This window comes from Leptonychotes weddellii, chromosome 11, assembly GCF_054177405.1.
Source record: "Leptonychotes weddellii isolate Sample4059 chromosome 11, ASM5417740v2, whole genome shotgun sequence".
Lineage (NCBI taxonomy): Eukaryota > Metazoa > Chordata > Mammalia > Carnivora > Phocidae > Leptonychotes > Leptonychotes weddellii.
This window is the reverse complement of record NC_138379.1, coordinates 84065870-84085827: the sequence shown is the minus strand read 5'-3', so window position 1 is coordinate 84085827 and position 19958 is coordinate 84065870. Positions and strand designations below refer to the sequence as shown.

Sequence of the window (19958 nt, the reverse complement as noted above, 5' to 3'; positions counted from 1 at the left end):
TGCTTTTTATGCTGTGCATTCATAGTGGTTGGTGCCAACCTTTGTAACAGCACGCTCCAATTGTTCCTTTTTTGGTCATTCCCTACTTTTTAGGATGTAAGTTCCTTGAGGGCAGGACCTTGACTAATCTGGTTCGTAAGTTTAACTCCAGCATATGAACAATGGAGCCTGGCACGAGGGTGGACAACCAGCCTGACTTGCCTGGGACTGAATGATTTCCGGGACAACGGATGTTTGAGTGGTAGGACCAGGATGGCACCAGGCCAATGAGAATGATTGGTCGGGTCACCTTGCCTGGTGCATAGTAAGCATTTGGTAAATAGCTGATATGCAAATACTGTAACAGATCAGGAAGTGATCCAGGAAAGAATTACAGGCTGGTCAAAGGGATGTAATACTTCCTTAGGATAAATTTCGACAATTGGGAGCACCGGGTCAAGGGATAGAATAACTTCAATGGCTCATACATGCTTTCACCGAATATTTACCAAAGAGCTGCTATGTGCCAGAGACCATAATGGGCACCGAGGACACGAAGATGAAAGAGGCAGCTTCTGCCATCGTGGGGTCTGCCGGCTAGCGGGACACCAGTACCCCAGTGATGCAGTTTGATAAATGCTGTAAATGCGAGGCAAACCGAGTTATGGGGTCCCAGGAAATTCCTTCTCACTGAGCTGAGGGCTGTGGGCATGGTCAAGCGAGCTTCCCCAGGATAGAATGTATTTGCCAATTATTTGAAAATCGTAGGGAATGCCAACCTGGTGGACGAGGTAAGGAAGGAAATTCTGGACAGGGAAAACAGCAAGATCCAAGTCATGACAGCACCAGAAAACACAACGGATCCCAGGACCTGCTGGTGGTGGGCAACGGTGGGGTGTAGATGTGGGTGTGGAGGGGCTCCCAGAGGCTCATGGGGGAGATGAGACTGAGCGGGTAGGAGGGGCAGCCCCATGGACAGTGCCAACAAGTTCATATTTTATCCTTAAAATAATGGGGAACCAGTAACAAATTTTAAGCAGACTCCTGATACATTTTCCAACTTGCTTTCAAAATTGTTTGTACTCGTTTACAACAAGAAAACCTCATTGAAAGTTTCCATACTCCAATTCTCCTTGGGATTCCTCAGGGCTCTGTTGCCATTTCCACCATAGAATGAGGGCAGGGCAGGGCAGGAGGGAACAGGTAGACTCCGGCCTGAAGCTGCCATGGGCCAGTGGAGAGGAGCATTTTCTGAGGAGTAGGAGAGGGGATTGAGGAAGATCTTCCAGGATTAGAAACAGAAGCAAACACTGGGCACAATTAAGAATGAAGTGTCCAATCCCTGCTGCCTCCCTCCAAAGCCAAGCCACCCAAAAACCCAGATGCCTTTTACAGCCTCCTAAACCAAGTCCTCCTGCTCCCCTCACCCTTCTCTAGAACCTTACCCCGGGTGGTGTGGCTTAGTCACATCGACTAGTGTGGGGAGACGGATGCAAGTCCTTTATCCCAGAAACAACGGGAAGCCCCTTGAGCCCCCCATCCTGCTGTCACTTGTTGACCAGAGCCCTATAGGGGACATTAGCTACTAGCTTCTCTTGCTCCCACATCCCTATTTTCCCCAAACACACTGTGCCCATCAGGGACCCCCAAAGCTCTACCAAAGCTCTTCCTTTTGCTGGGACTGCCCTTGCTCTCTCCGCCTGTCTGGCTTGCTCTGCCTTGTTCTCTAGGTCTTGGCTCAGAGGCCAGGCTCCGTAAAGCCCTTCTAGCCCTCTGGTCAGAGCTGGGCCACCACCAGACTTGGCACAGATCACTTTCACTGTGACATCAAGTAGGGTGAGTCGCCATGCATGTGCCTTTATCTCTCATTAGACTGTGAACATCATGGGAGCACGGATCCTGCGCCACTCATCTCTGATTCCCGGCACCTACCCGGAGTCTGATGCCCATAGGTGCCAACGACTACTGGTAAACACTTAACGACTGTCCGGTCACTTGGCAAGCAGGCTATGTGAAAGGAATAGAAGAGAGGAAGGACAAGCGCCCAGCGACAAAGGACCCTGCACTGTGTCCTGTCACTGGGATGTGTACAAGATATTCAGAGCCCCTGGGGAGTCCAGGAGCTACTCGTTCTTTTTTCCCTTGCCTACATCTTCTTCTTCCCTGGCTCCTGTTATTCTTCCCTTCAGCTTCCAACGACACAAGTCGCATCCACCCCAGGTGCCCGCCTGCTCACCTTTCTTCCTGCCCCAGAGGCTGGGGCACGGAGGGGACTGTGTTGGCAGCAACGTGTTTCCCTGCCCAACTCCAATTCCGGTCCCTTATTAAATTCAGGGCTGATTTGGCCTGTGGGGAGCTTTCGTGGACCACCTGCTGTCTGATCAATTCCTTTTCTTTTTCTCCCCCTGTTGACTAATAGCCGCTCTTTCCTTCAGTCTCAAAGTCTCTTTGTCCCCCATCCCACCCCCCAGCCTCCCCCTCCCACCCGGCTCAGAGGCAGGTGAGTCATGATGTCTTCTCAACCACTTGACTCCCTGAAGCACAGGACTGGGAAGCAAGGCCAGAGGCTCCCCTCTCAGGGGAGGGGTTGCCGTGGAAATCAGAAGGATGGGGGCCGAGGGAGAGAATGGGAGGAATATAGGCTGGGGCCGTCAGGCAGCGAGGGAAGCTCCTAGAAAGAGAGACAACGTCTGAGAAGGTGAGAAGGACAGATAGCCCAGGACGGATAACAGAGCCTCGAGCAAGGGAGGGAGACCCTGAGAGCTAAAAGGACTGTATCAAACAAGGACCTGAGAGTGGCTTAAAGGAGGCAGGTGGCTGAGGTGGAGAACCCAAGAGAGCAAAATGAAATTTTCATACCCGAGAACTGGCAACCTCCTGTCCTCTTCAGAGGACAGAAAGCACCTTGGAATCAGTGCTGGGCACCCCAGGCACCCCTTGCCCGTGTGGACGTGGACGAGGCAGACTCAGGGACCCAAGCGCCAGCCACAGAGCCCGGAGCCGGGCAGGGCCTCAGGGTGGCCGAGCGTGCTCACCGTGCGGAGTGCGCATGGCCAGGGCAGGAGCCTGAGGCCAGGGGGAGTCAGTGCGGCCTCCAATAGGGTGCGGTCTGCGGGCACAGCGGGTACCGTCTCCCTGGCCCCAAGCAACGGGTCTGTACACGACTTCACGGGGAGGCGAGGGTCAGGCTAGGAGTTGGAAGACCAGTCTGTGAGTCCTGACCCTTGGCGGTGTGCCTTTGAACAAGTCACCAGGTGTCGCAGAGCCTCAGTCCTCACCCATGTTCACAATCTTAGCCCTGTCATTCATCATAACGGACACCAAAGCTGATGACAAATGGTCGTGGAAGCATCCTGCCAACTGTAAAGCTCCCCAGAAACAGGAAAAGTGACTGTGTCCTTCCCAGTTCGGGGCTCGCAGGAGGGACTGGAAGGAGAGCATGGAGGACCCCAGCCCACCAGCCACCTCCGTGTACAAGGACCTCTCCCACCTCCCACCACAGCCATTCTGAACTTCTCGGAGTTCCCGGCCCTGGGCAAGCCGGCTTCCTCTCTCCCTCACCTCAGGGCCTTTGCACCTTGTTCTCTCTGCCTGGAATGTTTTCCTGCCTTCTCTTTGCTGGACTCACGCCTCCTCTGCCTCCCGGTCTCAGTTTAAGGGTCCCTTCTTCCAAGAGGCCCTCCCAGAGCCAGCACACTTTAGGTGAGTGTTCCTGCTGTGGGCTTTTCTGGAACCCTGTACATCTAGGAGTGTGTGTGTGTGTGTGTGTGTGTGTGTGGAGAGAGAGAGAGAGAGAGAGTGGAGGAGAGCCGTATCTGTGCCTGAGTTGGGGAGAGGTGGGTGTGAGTCCGTCCGTCCCGATCATAGCCGACTGCGGAGCCCCCAGGCCACTGCGGGGAGCTGCCATACCCCTGTGGGTGCTCTGCAACTCTCTTCAGACTCTTGGGGAGAAGCCACGGGAGCCCGAGGCATTTTCTGGGTCACTGCCTAGCGCTCGGGAAGAGCACCCCCCACTCCCGCACCCCGTGTGTCTCGCTGAGTAAGGCCGCAGGCCCCGCAGAAGGGAGGGGCCGTTCCACGTGCCAGGCCCCGCGCAGCATCCCGTGCCTTCCCAGCAGCCGAGGGCGGAGCTGGGCCACACGCCCTGTCCTGGAGGGCGCCCACCTGACACACCAGGCCCTCCCCTCGTTCAGATCTCCGCACCGGGGCACCGCTTCCCATGCCCCAGGCCACTCTGCTTAAACGAGCCCCCTTCCATAAGAGACCTAGGGAACAAAGCGAGGGTTGCTGCAGGGGAGGGGGGTGGGGGGATGGGGCCACTGGGTGGTGGGCCTGGAGAGAGGGGCATGTGATGCAATGAGCACTGGGTGTTGTATGCAGCTGATGAATCACTGAACTCTACTTCTGAGACTAATAATGCACTGTATGTTAATTAATTGAATTTAAATAAATTTTTAAAAAGAAAATAAAGAGCCTCCTTCCACTTCTCACACTCCACCTGCTCTGTGTTTCTCCCTAGCACTCACTGCCCTGTTACGGTGCCATACCCCTTTTCTTGTTTGTGCGGTGTGTGTGTGTGTGTGTGTGTGTGTGTGTGTTGTGTGTGTGTATTGTTAGAAGGGAAGCGGGGGGAGGCAGGGGGTCTGCGGGTGTGGTTCCCACCGTGCTGGCTGTTCTCTGTGCCCTCCTGCCCCTCTCTGGTCCGTTCTCCGCCCCTCTCTGCCCTGCTCTGGCCTCAGGACGCTGACCTTTGCATGTTGCCCCTCCCAGGCTCTCTTGCTGACCAGCTCCTCTTCAGGCGAGGCCAGTGCAGCCTCAGAGAGCGATCAGAAGGCAGGGGAGAGAGAGGTGGGGGTTTCTTCCCCACCCCCTCCCTGCTCTGACACCGGGACAGCAGCAGAAGCGTCGGTCGTTCCTATGGCTCTGGCCAGACAGCCTCTTGCCTGTGAGTCCAGGGCCCTCTGAGCTCGGGTGCCGCCCCTGCTAGTTGCCCCGCCGGTGCTCCTGGTTTCCGATCCCTCACCATGCCTGCTGGGTGCCTTGGCCTGCCCGCGTCTCTGTAACTCGGTCCTTCGTGAAAACCTTTGCACCTGGCCTGGTGACCGCAAATCCTGCAGAGCCCCTCATCCAGCTGTGCTCGAGCACTGCAACTACTGTGGAATGAATCCATGAACGGCAGATGCCCCCCGCTAACTGCCCCGCACCCCCACCCCGCCTCCAAGAACCCCGGGTGGTGCTCCGGAAGGATAGGGTGGGAGTCGAAAGGAAGTTCAAGGCAGACGTACGTGAGGTCTCTAAATAGGATAACCCCAAAATGGTCTTCAGACCGAGATCAGCACTCACATTTTTAAAGGTTATGAGTAAGAAAATTCCAGCGTCCCCCTCAGTGGCCTGTTTTTATGACTTACAACTCTCGCTGGCAGAAATATCTTCCTAATGTCTAACCCAAATCCCTTTTATTACAGTTGGAAACTCTTTCTTCTTGATCTAAAGATAAAAGTTGCCTCTCTGTTATTATTTCAGGAAATCTTTGTACCTACATCAGCATGTAGTATTCTAGAACATTAATATATTAAATGGGAAGTGCAAAGAACACAGGATTTGAGTCCAGAAAAACTGGAGTATTGGTTCTAACATATTTTGTGGAGCGGTTTTAGACAACTCATTTAACCTCCTCGGTATCTTTTCATCAGCTGTAAAATGGGAATAATGGTGAGCCTTGCCCAGCCTACCTCCTGCCCTGCATTTGGGAGCACCGAATGAAAAGACTGTATGAATGGGAATGCATTCTATATCCAAACGTTAGGTGGGACTCTCATTCTCTTCAGAATATTTACTCCCAGGATCTGAGATGATCTTTAGGTTCTCTTTTTCAAATCCTCCTGAAACCAAACCAAGTTTTCAAAAGGGTGCTTTCTGGTATTGCATATACCTGGGGCATGGGATGGGGAGGGGGACCTCAGTTTCTCATCCATGACCTTATATTTGTGGCCTACCTGAGGGTAGGGGGGAAATGGTAGCCCGATCAGATAAGGGCCTTGGGGAGGCTGCTTGATTTCATGGGAGGATGCCAATCCTACCACCCACTTGGTTGATTTATGAAAGATGTGTACTGTCTTGTGTTGACAGCACTCCACCCCCTTACTGGGAAACATAAACTCCAGTTGTCTGCTGCTGGCTGTCATGAAAAGCCCAGAGCAAGAAATAATATTCATGGAGGATTATTCTGAAGGACATGTGGCCCATCTATTCCTCCAGATATTCTAGATTTTATCCCTGGATCAAGCCAGACCATCAGAGAGCTGCACATCTGGACCAAATGGTTTTGGCTCCTTGTGGAAGCAGATTTACTGACTTGTGTTTAGGCATACTGTTTTGAGTTCACACTGAAGGAATGCTTGACAGGAAAGCTCAGGGTCTAGCTATTACATTTAAAGGAAGAATGGTATTTTTTGGTTTTTTTTTGTTTTAAAGATTTTATTTATTTATTTGAGACAGAGAGAATGAGAGACAGAGAGCATGAGAGGGAAGAGGGTCAGAGGGAGAAGCAGACTCCCTGCCGAGCAGGGAGCCCGATGCGGAACTCGATCCCGGGACTCCAGGATCATGACCCGAGCCGAAGGCAGTCGCTTAACCAACTGAGCCACCCAGGCGCCCCAAGAATGGTATTTTTTGAATTGCCTGTTAGCTTCTGTGTTCCTTTTTGAAGTCCCACATGAGAAACTTCCCTTAGTTTCAGCTTCTCCAGGGAAACTGGTATAATTTTGACTAATGGACAATGCAAAAATCTGTCAGTCATGGCTTCCCTTTTGTCTCTGGTTACCGGGAAGCTCAGGTTTTAGGGCCTGAATTCCTGTGTTCTAGCTTTTTCTACGTCTCACATTTCTATTCCTCCTCAATTTTACTTTATCCCAATCTCCATTTTTATGTTATTTTAGTGTATCCGGATTGCAAGCTACCTCAATTTCTCTTTGTAACTCTGCAGAAAAGGGGAAAAGGCTGGTCGCTCAGAATATTCGGAAGGGTTGGCAAAGGGGTCTAAGCAGTACAGACAAAGCAGGATAAACCTATTTTTTTTTTTTTTGAGGGATGGACACCAGAAAGCACATTTTCACTAATTTGTCACATACCCATTATGATTTACTGAATGTCTGGTACAATATTCAACTCTAGGGATATAAAATCAAGTTGATATTCATTAATTCAACACATATTTATTAAGACCCACCAGGGGATAGAAATACATCACTAAACAACATGGCTACAGTCCTTGCCCTCATGAAGCTTACAGATGGTAGGGGAGGCAGGTGATTTCACCAAAAAACTCCTCCAAAGTGTGAGGAGAGTGTTCGCGGAGGAAGCCTTAGAAGCATAATCTAATGCTGTCTAGAGTCTGAGAGGCGTCCCTGGCAGAGGAATGTTTACAATGACGTCTGAAGAAAGATAAGGAGTCAGACTAGCAAAGAGGAAGAGAAGGGGAGAAAGGTCCCCATAAGAAGAAACAGCGGGCACGAAGGTCAGGAATCAAAGGAGGCCATGTCATCAGGGGAGTGGATACACAAACCAGTCTTCATCCGTGAAATGAAATACTAGCCAGCCGTAAAAAGGAAAACAAACTATTGATACACACAACCACTGGGATCGGCCTCAAAGACATGGTGCTGAATGAAGAAGCTAGTCTCAAAAGGTTACACTGCATGGTTGCGTGGACAGCACTTCTTTCGAAGAAAACCAGAGCGGTGGAGAACAGACCAGTGCGTTTTAGGAGTTAGGGAAGGGGGGTGGTTTGACCACAAACAGCAACACCGGGAAGATTTTTCAGGAGTGAGGAGACTGGTTTGTATTCCGAGTGTGACGACGGTGCACAAAACCACACATGTCACAACTCATGGAACCGTGCACCAAAAATAGACATCAGCTTCACTGTTGGCTAATTTCACCAATAAAATCTCAAGTCACGAAAGAAAAGTCTATAGCTGAAAACCTCAAAAAAGAGAAATGGGGGTGGAGAATGGTATACAGTGGATCTCGGCGGTATCTGCAATGTTTTGTTTCTTAATAGATCAGACGGGAAAAAAATCAGCCATGCTAAGGCTGTGTTTGCACATTATCCTGGTGGCCGTGGGGAGCCACTGTGAAGGGTTTTAAACAAGGCAATGGCATAACTGGATTTGCATTTTAAAACAATCCATTCGTCTGCAGTCGGCAGAGTGGACTAAAGGCAACCTCCATGGGGAGGCTGGGGAGGGGGAGTCAGGGAGGTCCAGGAGGCAAATGCGGCAAAGAGTAGGAGGAGGAAGAGAGACAGGTTCATGCACAGCGACACCCTCTGCCCAGGTCCACAGGGCATGGGAGGGCAGGAGGTCACAGTCGCGGTCTGAGGCAACACAGAGGGTGGCTGTGGCCAGCCATCGAGACGGCATGTGCAGTCCCGTCCCTCGTCTGGTCACTCGAATCTGAACCCTTTGGCTTTTCTAGTTAGTTGGTCTCATCTCCAGCTTTGATGGAAGCAGCCTATCTGGACTGATGGAAAGGCAGGTGTAGGTCACTGCCCAGCCCCGGGCGGCTGTCCACTCTGGGGTCTCTCCCCTTTTCCTCATTTCCTTCCTCTCTGGGCCTGGTTCAAATTTGGGAGAGGCAAGGGTGGGGGTCCAAGGGCAGAGATGGGGAGGAGGAAAGGCAAGTTATAATACTGCTTCCCGCCAAGTCCTGCTTGAGAAATGGCTTCCTAGGGCTTTATCTGCCCTGGATATCTGCTGCAAGGATCTTATCAGACTGTAATTACCCAGGCTGGGTCTGTGCTAATTGGTTCTCTGGAGTAAAGTTACCTGCAATCTGTGTGTTATGGGTACACAGCCGGAAGTGATTTGAGCCAAGGAGGTTGTTGGTGATGGCATGTCAGGGAGTGACTGTGGTGGCTGGGACGGTACGGAGTGGGACCCACCTTACGGGGAAAATTTTCCTCCGTTTTAAAAAAGAGCAGGGGCGGAGGTGGGGGTGAATTGGGGAGGAAGGGAGGAGGAAGGAAGGAAGAGAGGGAGAGGAGGAAGGAAGGAAAGAAAGAAGTAAGGAAGAAAAGAAAACGCAAGCAGAAGAAAAAATGCTCGTTGACCCTGCCTACTTCCCTGGTTATGCGATTCTTTAAAATTATCTCAATTACAAGATCTCCAGCCAAGGCTCGTTACCTTACTAGCCACTTCTGTAATCTGCCTTCTGTCTCAAACTGCAACAGAAATCTTGTTTGCAAAGGCCTCCAAAAACCTAGGATGAAGGAATCTGAGGGTTGACAAGGGTCTTAAAGATCACCCAGTCTTAAGTGTACCTTCTGCATGGCAGTCTTACCAAGAGCAGTTCCTACCCACCCTCAGATGGGAACTCATTCCCCAGTGAGCACCCTCATTCTATGCCATGCTCAGAATCGTTCTATTAGATCTGTTGTTGTTTTTGAATGTTGACCCCAAACCCTTCTCCTTAAAATTCCACCTGCCCCCTTGGATGACACTAAGCAAGTGTGATATTTCTACTCTCTCAGAGCACTTCAGCTATTTTCCCCTAAAGTATCAGAGCCCGACACCATCTTGTATCCTGTGCCTCGCGACAAGATCCTGGGCGTCACACGCGATCCCCCCTTTCTTTACATCCTTTGTGGATGGTGCATCCTGTCAGCTCTCTGCCTTCAAAATAAGTCTGCAACCCATCTCTGGTCTTCTCTCCATCTCTGCTGGCACCACTCTGGTCCAAGGCACCATCTTCTCAATAAGACCACATGACAGCCCCCCACATTGGTCTTCTGTTTCTTTCCCCTACCCCCATGAAACCCCACAATCTGCTCTCCACCCAGCAGCTAGAGGAATTGGTTTGCAACTTTTTTATTACAATAAAATAAAACTTATGGTTATAAAACCTACATTTTAACTGTTTTTTTTTTTTATTTATTTTTAAAAATTTTATTATGTTATGTTAATTGCCTCATTAGTTTTTGATGTAGTGTTCCATGATTCATTGTTTCAATACGTGCCCTCTTTAATACATTTTAACTGTTTTTAAGGGTATGGTTCAGTGGCATTAAGCCCATTCCCAATGCAACCATCACCAGCATCCTCACTCCAGAGCCGGTTAATTACCTAAAACAGAAGTTCTGTAGCCACAGAACAATAACCCTATTTCTCTCCCCAGAGCCCCTAGTAATCTCTGGTCTAGTATGTCTCTATGAATTTGCCTCCTGGCGATACAACACAAACAGAAGTGGATAATATCTGCCCTCTGTGTCTGGCTTACATCTTTGAGCAGCATGTTTTCAAAACTCATCCATGTTACAGCATCTATCAAAATTGCATTCCTTTTTAAGGCTGAATAATATTCCATTCTACATACATACCACATTTTATTTATCCATTCATCTGTTGGTCTGTGTGGTCTTAGGATGGTTACTTGATCTCTCAGAGCCTTAAATTCCCCAACTGTAAAATGAAATGAATAATACCGTCTTCTTAAAATGGTTGTAAGGGCTAAATGAGATAGTATATAAAAAGCACATGGTGTGCAGTGAGAGCTTAATAGATGGAACGTATCATTATTATTATTGTTATATTACTGAGTGTTTCATTGTCATCTTCCCTGTTTTAAGCCCATGAATCCCTCAGGATGTACTTAACGCCATCCTTGGCACATGGTAGGCAGTCAATAAATATTTGCTAAACGAATGAATAAGTGAAATTCAACTTGCCCCTATATGAACATTTTCTTGCTTCTACCCACGTCCCTGCTACACTTTCTTATTCTTCTGTCACTGCCGTTTCTATTCTTCCAATTAGCGAGTCTGGTGAACAGTTAGTTATTTTTGACCCCATCATTATCTTTATCTTCTAAATCCAAAAAATACATAAAGAAATAATGGTCATGATACCTCACCCCCCATAGCTTTTTCTAAGGCCCTGCCTGCAGTGCTTGGGCTCTGATTTTTATCATGTGACCCAGATTCTGGCCCCACCCCACCACCCCACCACCACCAGACTACAACTGATTGGACCGGGAGTGGGCATCTGAGCTAGGACCAGCCCAGCCATAGGTTGGCTGGCAAGTCACAACACTATAATGTAACAGTTATGGAATGCTGAGTCAATCAGGCGCCCTCTCTCAGAAGTGTAAAGAGGCAAATAGTGAGCCTCTGAGTCACTCAGCAGTGGGAGGGCTGGAGGTCAGCGCTAACTCAGAAAAGCTGAAGTTATTGAGGGACAGGAAAGAGTAAGCGATCAGAGAAAGCCAGTGCGTAGAGAGAAGGATGTGGAGAAGCTGTGCAGGAAGAAGAAGAATTGGTTCTAGGATCCAGAGAGAGGGAAAGAGAGACAACAAGAGGAGCCAGCTCCATGGGTCTTCTTGGGTTTCTCACGACTTCTACACTCAGGTCTCATTCCCATAATCCGTATTCTTTCTAGAGCTACCCACCCATCGCCTTTTACTTTGATCTGTGACTCACTGTTAAACAGTTTGACCATTCCCCAAGTCATGCTTCCTCCTTGGGACCTTGACTTCTGTCCCTTACGGTCCATCCTCACTGCTGCCATGTGGCTATGAAACCCAGAATCCCTGGTTCTCCTGGCTAGTCCCCATGGAGGATCTGACTCCCCAGCAGCCTATACCCTCCAGTTCATACCCTCCAGTGTCTGTCATCAGGCTACTTCCCTGCGCGAAAGATTTGGTGGCTTCTCCGTGCTTCTTAGATAAAGTCTAAACTCAAAGAGATCCATGCCCTACATCTTTTGGTTCTCAGATAAACCTATAATTTATCCCCCATATGAACACCTCACACCAGCCAGTCAAGACTCTTCCCCATCATACACATCTCCACCCTATTCTACATCTCCCCTCGAGTCTTGCAAAATTACCTTTTCCCCCCTCTTTATTTTTCTTCCTCTAGCTCTTCTCCTGTTCTTTTGTTTCCCTCTTTTCTCTTCTTACCCAAATTCTACTACATCTTTCAAGGTTTAAGTCAAACATTCCCTAACCAACCCCAGACCACTTACTTATATTTCAACTATAATGACCTGTCCTCCCCACCAAACTCCAAGCTCCTGAGAACATGGACTCTATTCTACCACATCTCTATCTTCTGTGGCACTTAACAATGTTCCATGTTCTTAGATTTTTTTTACTGAAGACGTTCTTGTCCAAGTAATTTCAATTATAAAATTAATGAATGTGGGTATAAATAGATATTTTATTTAAAGAAGTGGAAGCTGGAATGTCAAGCAAATTACTGTGTGCGTGTGAGAGTGGGTGATGGTGTGTCTGTTGGCATCCCACAAAGCTTACCGAGAATTTGGTTGTCTCCTATTCCAATGGTTCTGGTTGTTATTCTAGATAGTCTTCAATAGGATGTAACTTTTGAACTCATTTTTTAAAGAACTCTTTAGATTAAGGATGTACATCAGCTTCTAGTCATACAAATTCAATTAAAATTCAAAAAGCACTTATTAAGCATACTGCAGGAAATAAAAAAATGATTAATAATACCTAATCTCTTCTTTCAAGATGCTCACAGTCTGGTTGGGGAGTAGGCCAAGCGCATCAGCGACTGTAGGCCAGGTAGGGTAAGACCTGTGCCATAAGAGAGATTTTTATTGCTATGGGGCAAAGGTGGGTCAAAGAAAGAGGCCACATAAGGTTGGGAAGGGTCTGTAGAGAAGCTGTAGGAAGAGGTATTTGATACAGGCAAATGAACGGCAGCGCAGGCAACAGGAGGCCCAGTGGGGGACCTTGAAGGGTCCAGTCGGTACTCAGTGCCTGATAATCAGATCTTTGCCATTTGTAAAAGAGGAAAGTTCTCATGGCCAGGAGGGGTCATCAATACACAGCTGCTGAGCATTTGTTGAGCATGTGGACTTGGACATGACAGACGGGGAGAAGGCACCTTGTTGATCTATTTCTTGTCAAACTCCCTTGACAGGGAGTAAATTGTCCACCCTCCCCTTCACAAAGGCACAAGAGCAGAGAAGACTGTTTTCCATTCAAAGAAAGTTTGAATACAATTATTACATTTTATTAAGAAATGTTATCACATATTCATTAAATACTGATATAAAGAATGAATGAAATTCTGTATTTTATTTTTATCTCATGTTAAAAACACTGTTTCCTTTATTCTTACCCCACCTCTGAGATGGGCAGAAGCTAGATGTTTTTCTTCTTGCCTGCCATCAAATTTTAGCTTCCAGAACTAGGGATATGGTTGTACCTCGACAGACAGAGAGAGTGCATGTGCTCTGTATGACCACCCCATTATCATCTGATTTGATGATGGGTGAGATCTCAGCCAGTGGTATGCTGAAACCATCTCATGTCAGCTCATGAGAGCTGACGGTGGGCATCGCCTCCCAGTTCCATATTCAGTGACGTCAGCTTGGCAGCTTGGAATCAGCCATGGTGGGAGTATTTACACCATGGAAACTGGCAAAAGCTACAAATAAGGGCTTTTCCTCCCTGGAAAGCTGGTTAAATATTTACCAGGGGATCTGACTGTACAGAAGAAGAAACAGAAGCAGAAAACTGAAGTAACTTGTCCAAGGTCACTCAACCAGTTTGTCATGGAGCTAGCACTCGCCGGGTCACCTGATGCCTATGTGTTATTACTCTTTTCACTGGGAAGCTTCAGTTCTGATTAGGATTTAGAGGAGGCTTCTGAATACATAAGAATGTAGACAACAGCACGGATTATTATACAAAAGACACAGATGCCATGGTCTTCAAGTTAATAGCTTGCCAGGGCTAAAAGAAGAGCATCGAAACTTCTCTCCCCAGATGGCTCTTTTGTACCCCTCCCCCCATACTCCGAATCTCCTCAGGGGAGGGGTTCCTGAGAGTAAAGTAGCAGGAGAGGAAATTTCAATTTCTTCCAGCTTTGCATCAGAGGGTGTGGTGGAAGGCATTTCTCGGCCAAGTGCCCTGATGCTTTGGACTCCACATTGCTCTGTAATTAGTGTCTATTTGTCTCCTTAACTTAAACTGGTTTTTAGCAATTTAGAGCCAGGGAGCCATGTTATTTCAGTGAAGTGATAAAAAAAATGGATATGTAATTGAAATCCCATTCTACTCCTCTGGGACCCTGGTATGTTGCTTCACTCGGCTGAATGATAAAGACTCAGGGCCCTGATCACAGGCAGATAAGTAGGCTGGTTGATTAGAATGAATCCCATAGGCAATCCCTAATCTACTAGTCTGTTTGTTAACTATCTGTCTTTTTAGGATATTTGGTTTGCATAATATGATAATATAATATTGCACAAGCTCTTTAAAGGTGGAAATGAACCCAAATTGAGGACAAAACAGCCACAGCTGGTATCCGCCCTCCCTGCTGCAAGAGATCAATTATCAATTAGCCGCAGGTTTGTATCGAGTACTTATTGTTTGCACAGCACTAGGCTGGGGAAGAAAAGGTGTCAACTGTCCAGCTCCTGGCCTTTAGGAGCTAGCGAAGGCAAAAAGGCATACCCACAGGAAATTAATAAATGCTGCGAGAAAGTGAATGCTTTGGTACGAAATGTGTGAATCAGACCAAAGGAGCTGCTGTTAACGGGGCATCTGGATCTTGGCTCAATGGAGCCATGCAACTCTACAGCACCTCGCATGCCTCCCGAATACTCCCTCGTAAAAAGCACTGAAGTCTCTGGGCCAAGTCAACCTCGGTGGCTAAACGGTATCTTTGCACCAGCGTGCAGCGCTGCCTGTCCGGTGGGCACATCCAGAACCCAGCCGGTTCCTCCCTGCCCACCGGCTTTCCTGCCTTCATGTTTCTATCCCACTTCAGTAAACATACCGAGAATGGCCACGCTCCCTGAGCTCCCGTGCCACACCATACCCTGTGCCAGGTGCTTGTCACACAGCGTTGCAATGTCACCACCCCCCCACATGCATGAGCACGTTCAATAGAGAAACTAAGTGAGATAAGGCAGAGAAAGACAAATACCGCATGGTTATCACTCACGCCTGCAATCTAAAGCAAAAGCCAAACTCCTAGAAACAGAGCGCAGAAAAGTGGTTGCCAGAGGCTGGAGGGTGGGGGAAAGAGGGGGAGGCTGGTAAGAAGATGCCAACGTTCAGCTGTAAGACAAACAAGGCCCGAGGATCGTGCGTGTTACGTGGTGACTATAGTTGATAACCCTGTGTTGTGTGATTGAAATATGCAGAGAGGAGAACTTAATTGTTCTCACCAAAAGAAAAAAAGAGACAAAGATGAGAAGCGATGGACGTGTTAAGTAACTAGATGGGGGGGAGGGTCTTGTCACAGCGTATACGTATATCAAAGCATCCCAGTGCACACTTTAAATATCTTATGATGTTGTTTGTCAATTACACCTCCATAAAGCTGGGGAGAGACGGTGGGCCTGGTCCGGGGTCACCCAGCCAACACTCTAACTCCAAAGTACATGCTTTCCCCATTGATCGTACTCAGGTAATGCAGGAATTCCCCAGTCTAATCACATACCAGAATACGCAGGTGCCCAGCCCTTACCCCATAGATTCTGACCCTCGAGATCAGAAGCCAGGCATCTGAATCTTGAACCAGTTCCCAGGGGACCTTGCCCACCAGTGCCTGAGAGTAGGCGCTGTTAGCTGTTTATATGTTGTCTCGTTTCCTTTCCCTCCCCAACTCCAAGAGCACCTCAAGGTCAGAGATTGAGTCTGGTTATCTCTTTGGGTCCAGCCATCGACCCGGTGCCTGGCACAGCTCAAGCACCCCATGCCCTTTTTGTGAAAATGCTGAGTAACGTTGCACGGTTTGACTGTCTTTGCTGGTATTACGCAGGGGGGAGTCTGTCACACCTGCTGCTGGTTCCCGAGACTCCGCTCACGTCGTGCCTCGGGGGCCAGTGTACAATACGTGGGGCAAGCCCGCACCTGCAGCTCACTCCCAGCTGCATAGCTGGGGCTCTCCTGTTACCTGCCTCTCCCTCTGGCGGGTGGTGGCAGCTACGGGAAAGCTAGGCGAATGCCACCTAACCATAGAAAGCATCGTCGGGAAGGAGGTGGCCGACAGCCTCAATAGGACTTTCCAAAACAGTACACCGCTGACCACTGGCCAATTGTCGCTGTGAGGCTTGGATGGCCCCCCAGCCCCCGGTCTGTGTGGAATTACCACGTGAGGATCGTGGAGGCACAAAAGGCTTGAGGCATATCCCTGAGAGCATCAACATCCACATTTGGGCCAAACCAGGTTAAACAGAAACAGTTCTCCCTATTACAGGCCTCTTAAGGGACGTACTATGCTAATCTGCATTCTGATTACCTTTCTATATTATGCCGCCTCCCTCAAACTTTTTCTTGAAATCTTCTTTTTCAGGAGCTCTTTTCTTTCTTGAACCGTTTCCCCAGTGTTCCGAGGAACACACTTTGAAAACTCATGATCTGGTACAATTCTCTTTGCTCCAACCGCCAGCGCCCATTTTGCAGGTTAGGAAACCGAGAGTCCCGAAAGGAAAAAGAGGTTGCCAACACCTCACCGCTGGTGAGTGCCGGACACAGGCCTGGGCCCCAGGGACGTTGGGTCACTTCTGCTCCCAGGAGCTCCCCTGAGGTTGCCCCATGCCTGCATGATGGTCCCTGCCGCCAAGACCCATGCCAGCAGCCTCGGACATCAAGCTTCTGGGGAACATCCTCCCTCTCTGCCGCGTCCACACCCAAACGTGGGAAACAGGATGAGCATCCACGGAACACTCGGTCCTTTACATTCTACAGCTTGCCAAGCTGTTCACATACTGCACTTTCCAGAGCCTCTTCGCAGCCCAGGGGGGAGAAACATACAGGATTCAGGGGTTTCAGGGAACTGGAGGCTGTAAGAGGCTAGGGAATATATCTGAATCATTCCACTGATAAAATGACAGACCTGGGACTCGAACCCAGGGCTTCCATCCTATTCTCTTACCATCCTTTGACGACGAGTCCACCCCTAGTGCCAGGACGCTAGCTTGCAGCTCCGTGCGTGGCACGTGAACGCTCTACAGGGCAGGGATTGCTACCCTCACCCTCCAGGGACAGGGAAGCGGAGTGAGCGATACAGTCCCCCTGGTGTGGCTACGTGTCTAATTCCTTCTCAGGGCCTTCTTAAGCCCTTGGCCTCAATTATGTTCCACGACCAGCAAGTGACACAAATTAATTATCTGCTGGGAAAAGAAGGGCTTTCTTTTATCTGTTTGAAAGTAGTCACCTTCTCATTTCAAGGATTGGCCTTATAAATTCCAGGGAGGGACAAAGAAAATGGTTGCCGGAGGAGGGAGAGAGGGAGGGAGGGGGAGAAAGATTGAGAAGAAAGGGGAAGAGTAGGGTAGGCGGAGTGGGAAAGGGAGGAGGGAGAGGGGACAGTGGGGGCAGAGTGCGTAAGAGTGAGCGCAATGTCAAGGATAGTGCGACAGAAGAACTTTAGACACTGGGCGGGGACACAGGAGGGGTACAAATCTGTGAAGGGAGGATGGATGTCAGGACAGGCTATAATATTTAAGTGAACGTCAAATCGTTCATAAAGTGTAAACTCCCTGAGGAAAGGAAACATCTTTGGCTCACCATGGTGTCCCCAGGGCCTAGCATGGTTATTGGCACACAGTAGATGCTCAGTAAACATCCATCTGTTGAGGAGTACCTGGGTGGCTCAGCTGGTTAAGCATCTGCCTTTGGCTCAGGTCATGATCCCAGGGTCCTGCTCAGCACGGAGCCTGCTTCTCTCTCTCCCTCTGCCCCTCCCCCTGCTTGTGCTCTCTCTCTCTCTCTCTTAAATAAATAAATAAAATCTTAAAAAAAAAATTCATCTGTTGAATGGATGATTAATCAGGAGACGTTGGCCAGTCAAATGGAGCAAGATAAGCCACTCAGGGAAGAGATGGCCATGTGGGTGAAGACAGTTGGAATGACCAGGAGGGCCCACAACTGGAACCCCGTGTGTGTGTGTGTGTGTGTGTGTGTGTGTGTGTGTGTGTGTAGGATGGACAGGCAGATTTGAGGTGGGACAGGCAAGCAGGAACTGAAGATCTATCTGGGCTGTGCTGGGGGTCCTTGATCATAATGAAATAATAGAAAATTCCTTTTACATATAAAATTCCATTTCATCCTCAAGGTCACTCTGTGAAGGATACAAGGAGGCTCTGAAAGCCTACAAGATCACAGAGCAGGAACCAGTACCTGATTGTGAACCCAAACCCTGTGATCTCTCTGTGACAGGTGCTCACCCCTCAGGTATCTGCCTGGGGGAGGGGTGACTCCCACACCTTCCTGTTTTCCTCCAGCCTCTGGGCTAGGTTCAGAGCATGGACATGTGTTTTTGTAGCAAATGAAGATGGCAAATATGCTAAAAAGAAAATCCATATGATTCATTCCAAAGGCAAGCAGGTGGCTATTTATATTATCATCTGCTCTTCCAAACTCCCCGTGCCCCTGTAGTTACCTTCATTTGCTCGAGGATGAATAATCCAAGGGTAGCTATAGACAAGGGGATGGGAGCTCTGTGTCATTTCCCTTGTGTCCCCGGGATAAAGGGAAAGAGAAACACCCTCCATAAGCCCATAGACAGGCCCAGGTCCCAAGGACTGGGCACTCACCTGCACACACCCACCAAAAATTGTGCTCAGTATAGGATGCAAACGGCCTGAGGACCCAATTCCTGGCCTCAAGAGACCAGCACCCACACGGGGTGGGATGCCCAGTGGTACCAGAAGAATGGATCACATAGGAAGGAACTGTACTTCACGCCTGCTTCCTGCCTGGGCATGGGACCCAGTGACCCAGGAGGGCTCTGAAGCCAGCTGTACCTGGGTTTCATCCCGGATCTGCCCCTAGCTGGCTAAATGAACTCAGCTGTCACAATAATACCAAATGCACGCAGAGGGCTGTCCAGCTCCTTACAGAATCTCATCGGAACCACACAGCGATAGGAGAGAGTGCAGGAACAAGCACTTGTTGTAAACCCATTATCGGGATGCAGAAACTGAGAATTACAGAGCGATTTGGCTAAAGCCGCCCGGAAAGCAGAAAATCTGAGATTTCCACCCTCAGGAAGCCCACGGCCTCCTGCTGCGCTGCACTGAGCAGGAAAAGCCCAGTGTCCTGAGCTACACCCACCAGGAATCTTAGCAAGAACCAGACGGAAACCAGGATATGGATTTTAGATCCCCAAGGCCTTGTGCCAAGGGGCCTGGGGAAGGGGAAGACGGAGCCTCATTAACATAGAGGTTGGGACCCCAGGACTCCTGGGCTGCCTTCCCAGCTTCCTCGGATCCTTTGCCTACTGCCCTTCTCCCTCAGGTTGCTGCCTAATTATAGAGCTGTTGATGCAAATTATTCTAATAACTGGTGCTAATTTATACGCATTTACATATAATTTGCAATTCATTTGCTGTCCACATTTCGCCAAACCTCACTAATTCAGACCAAAGTGGGGGAACCTATTCTGAAATGAAGTGTCTAAAATATAAAATAATTCACTAGTTTATCACCGGAGAGTCTCCTCTAAAATCAAGCATGAAAGGTAAAAATAGGTATTGTCCAAATTCTCCTTGAAAATCCTTAAAATCAAAACATGGGCTCTCAGAAGCTCAAAAGCCAAAAATTAATAAATTAATGGATAAATAAAAGCCCTTCTCTTTCTCTCTCTCTGTCTCTTCCTCCCTCCCTCTCTGACTTTCTATGATGGCATTCAGGAAGCTAAAGTTCAGTTATGTGATGTGATTCCACCTACTAACTCCGTTTGAACTAGCGAAATTTTCCTGGTGCAAAATTCTCAATCCCTCACAATATGCAGTGCAGAATCACTTAACTGAGACGTGAGAAATCCCAAGGTCAACCGAGCTTAGACAAATGTGGGGCGTGTAGTTCATGAACACGATGTGGGGGGCACAAATGTGACCACGGGATCTGCAACGTGTACACTGGATAAAGACATTGCAGAAAGAAGTACTGTGTTAAAAAATAATAAACACACGCACATAATAACACACATA

The 19958-nt window shown here is 48.8% G+C and overlaps 1 long non-coding RNA gene across 5 annotated transcripts in view; it reads right to left on the bottom strand.

Annotated features, from left to right (window-relative positions):
• LOC145716308 (uncharacterized) overlaps positions 1–19958 on the bottom strand; it is a 129065-nt gene that overhangs the window by 18243 nt on the left and 90864 nt on the right. For 2 of the 5 annotated variants that reach the window (XR_014138919.1, XR_014138916.1), the window contains one exon: positions 10358–10439. The exons of the other annotated variants lie outside the window; for them this stretch is intronic. This is a non-coding gene — a long non-coding RNA (uncharacterized LOC145716308). The remainder of the gene's footprint in view (positions 1–10357; positions 10440–19958) is intronic. 5 annotated transcript variants of the gene reach the window in all.